This window comes from Octodon degus, unplaced genomic scaffold, assembly GCF_000260255.1.
Source record: "Octodon degus isolate 3935 unplaced genomic scaffold, OctDeg1.0 scaffold00067, whole genome shotgun sequence".
In the NCBI taxonomy this organism is placed as follows: Eukaryota; Metazoa; Chordata; class Mammalia; order Rodentia; family Octodontidae; genus Octodon; species Octodon degus.
Window position 1 is genome coordinate 6,525,583 of NW_004524643.1, and position 3,052 is coordinate 6,528,634.

The 3,052-nt window shown below is 43.3% G+C and overlaps 1 pseudogene; it reads left to right on the forward strand.

Moving 5' to 3' along the window:
• Positions 1-1,681, forward strand: part of LOC111817690 — a 6,700-nt pseudogene extending 5,019 nt beyond the window's left edge.
• The last annotated feature ends 1,371 nt before the right edge of the window (positions 1,682-3,052 follow it).

A 3,052-nucleotide genomic window follows, 5' to 3' on the forward strand; every position in this document is an offset into this window, starting at 1 on the left:
CTAAGGGGGCCTAGAGTACCAGTGCATTCTGAGAGCATCTCCAGTTCATTTTCAGGAAGAGAACCCAGAGGGAAAAACATAAACCAGTGGATCAGAAGCAGAGAACTCAGCTCACAGTGAGGAAGTGGAGGGGCTGAACTGTGAGGAGTGTGGGCTCCAGAACTGTGTCTATGTAAGGGCCCTTTAACCCTGAATGTTATGAATTGCATAAAAGCTTCCAGCTAAACAGATTCACTGAACTGAAGGACATGGGATACAAAATGCCCAAAAGATGACCTTCATAAATTGTTCAGTCCTTTGAAGAGGATAATCACTTGCAAGATCACGAGCAGTTTTGCCAAGACTTGATATTGGAATGGCTACTTGTGTCATTCTTTTGAGGCATACTGATCTTTCCTTGTTTCAAGCAATGGATTACATTTATCCTGTTCTATATAGCCAATACATAACAGTAGGATCGCATTTGTGAATGTCCTTGGTGAACTCTCTGCAGCCAGTCACAGTGAAGCAACGCAAGATAATTCCATGAGATGCGAACATAGGAAATACAGTTATTTGATAGAGCTAGCCACCAGGCCTCTCCTGGCTAACAAGTCAGGAAATGTCCCTGCTGTCCTTTCTTTGTCTAACCCTAAATACCTTTTTGGTTTCTAGGGCAACCACAATGGAACGTTGTAGTTAGTGACTTGGGCTGTTACTGTGGTGGATCAAGGGATGGACATGGGAATTTATAATGACATAGGATATAACACATTTTTTGCAATTAGTTCTATTTACCCCTTTTAAAAAATGTTTACAATATCTTAGCAAGGACGGGGAGGGAGCGGGACAGTCCAGTCAGGGTCATGGAGAATTGCCCGGGTGTCTCCTATCTCTAAGATAGGTTAGAGGTTAAACTGGAGCTATTTTGGCCAGGATAAAATTAACACATTGAAAGCCACCATCCCCTACAACAGAATGTGACAATGTGCTGATCCTCTTTGGGAGCAGTAATAAAGTGACTGTCAGGGAAAGGCATAAAAGTGATACCTGTAATTGTACAGGGTTTTAAAATACAGAAGAGCAAGGAGCACCTGTATTGGGTGGCCAAACAGAATTAAACCCCTGATTGTTTTCAAAGGAGTCACTACAACTGTTTGCCAAGATAGTAGAAAACTAGGATTTGGGCTTGTGTTGACACAACCCCCTGGGACGAAAGTTGCTGTATCTGTGTACAGTAGCTGGATATTTCCCCCCAAATGGAATAAAATTAAGCTAGTGGTCACCCAAGAAAATGTGGAGCTGGCGTACTAAGAAGTAAGGGTGAATACAGAGCAGCTCCATCGAACAGCTGCAGGAGTCAGGCAGGTGATTAGTGTGTCTGCAGCCACCAGCATCATAAGCTTTGGGATTTGGGGCCAAATGCAGAACCTGACCAAGCAATAAAGGGAAAGGTTGCAATTTATAGCCTTCTCGTGCTAGCTAAGAGGGCTGTTGTGAGCAAGACTTTGTGGAAACATGTCCCTGACATGCAAGGGACCCACCCAATGACTTCAAGAGGCCTTCTGAGTGGTTTAGTATGTGAGCAAGCAGCTCATTTCTGGGCAGATATAAAGACACCAGCTACAGTGAAAGTCTCCAAGCATAGATTACTGGGATTGTGGGAAAGGGCAACTGTACTACCACCATAGGGGAAGATTAGAGAGACATTGGCCAAAACTCAGGGTAGATCCCAGATGACTAACTCTGGAAAATCATCATGCACAATTTTAAGATCACCATGCATTTATCATGTACGGTGTGCTTTAAAAGTGTACTGTATTGTATCTCTATGAAAATTGTACTCACGTTTGCTGCATGCTTACAAAATCTCCTGACTGATTTGTCCCCTAACAAGAAAAAAAAAAAAAAAAAAAAAAGGCTAAGATGCTGATTGGCTTAGGCCAATCAATCATTGAAACAGCTATTTTTAGGAACCAGCTTGCCTCTGTAAGCATGAAGTACTCTGCACACTCACTGGGCATCCCAAGTGGGACCCTCGCTGTCTTGTAGCACCAGCACGCTCCTAAGCTAGCTTTTCTTCTGCTTCTTTTGCATTTGCCACACTTTGCATAAGCTCCCTTCACACCATGTAAGTCTTGACTCCCCCATTTCCTGCCAAGAGCCTCACTTCAGGGGGCCAGCGAGATAGCTCAGTGGACTAAAGAGCTTGCTTAGGCAAGCTTATGCAAGCGCAGAGACCACGGTTCCATTTCCCACACTACATGCTGTACCAGCCCCTCCCTCAGGGCTGGCTGAGTCAACCAGAGTCCAGGTGTGGTGGCTCATGCCTATAATCCCCGAGCTGGGGAGGCTGAAAGCAGGAGGATCACCATGAATCTGAGCTGTGTAGTGAGACCCTGTGTAGTGAGGCTGAAAGCAGGAGGATCACCATGAATCTGAGCTGTGTAGTGAGACCCAACAACCAAATACATTAAAAAAAAAAAAGCCTTACTTCATTCTATGTCCTACCCTCCCTCTTGGTCCCTCAGCCTTGGATCATCTAAGTAGCACCATGAGTGACCACTCAAAATGTGCATCCTACACCTAGTGCCAACTCTTAATCTAGACAGCAATAGCTATTTAATTAGTATCTTTAAGTAGATCTATTTCCTTTATCACTGGTCCAATGAAAGGCAATGAGCAACAATAAAAATCTCACTGTGTCTACACATCTGGTGATCTTAGGTTGGTTTGTAAGTGGATACAATTAATAAAATGAAATCCATGGCTTTCTTTCCCTGGTCCATTCACTGAAGATGCCCTTGATCTTGAGCCAGCTTCTGAATTGATGACTATATTGCTCTCTCATACTATAGATTCACTTTGAATCTTTATCCATGTAGCATTTGCTACAGGTGCTTTCACAATTGGCAAAATATATTCTCTGCCTGTCTGTTGCTCTGTGTGTTTCTGTCCTCACCACCAATTGAATTCTTTATCTTTTCTCTAGCTCACAGTTACTGTATATACAAGCTTACTATTTCTGTCTTTAACGCACCCATAACCTCTTAGAAGAAGAAAATATTTCCTC